Raw genomic sequence first — 554 nt, forward strand, 5'->3', positions numbered from 1 at the left:
ATCAATAAAAATTAACACTGTACACACAATAAAAGCTGCATAAACTTTTTCACGTGGCTTGGGTGTACAAAGAGAAGTGAAAGCAAACGATCCATTCCTCAGGTGACTACATAAAGTTTTGATTATTTAAAGCTTGCATGCACTCTAACTATTATACCACAGCCCGACATTATCAGACAATCTAACAGCTAGTATTAACTGTTTCGTAAAGAAGAACAGTATGCTTTGATTTGTAAACGCAGCAATAAAATTTGAAATAATGTGCAATTACAACAATGAAATGTGGCGATTGATGTAAAAAATCCCAGAGAATCTTGTGCTTTTCACAAAATGACACTGTTGCAAGAATGCTGCAAATTACTTCAGACAGCATCCTTGACTTTCAAAAAGCCTTTCTAAACATGATAATATTATGTAGATTTTCTTTTCTAGTATGCCCACGTTGTTGTTGCGTTCATTCGTGTATTTATTATGAAGTTACTCCTTCATATATATTTATAGCCTAGTCGGAATGAGCAGCAGTTCTTGTTATTTACAGAAGTGTTGAACATGAG

This window comes from Dermacentor variabilis, chromosome 10 (assembly GCF_050947875.1).
Source record: "Dermacentor variabilis isolate Ectoservices chromosome 10, ASM5094787v1, whole genome shotgun sequence".
NCBI classification, from domain to species: Eukaryota; Metazoa; Arthropoda; class Arachnida; order Ixodida; family Ixodidae; genus Dermacentor; species Dermacentor variabilis.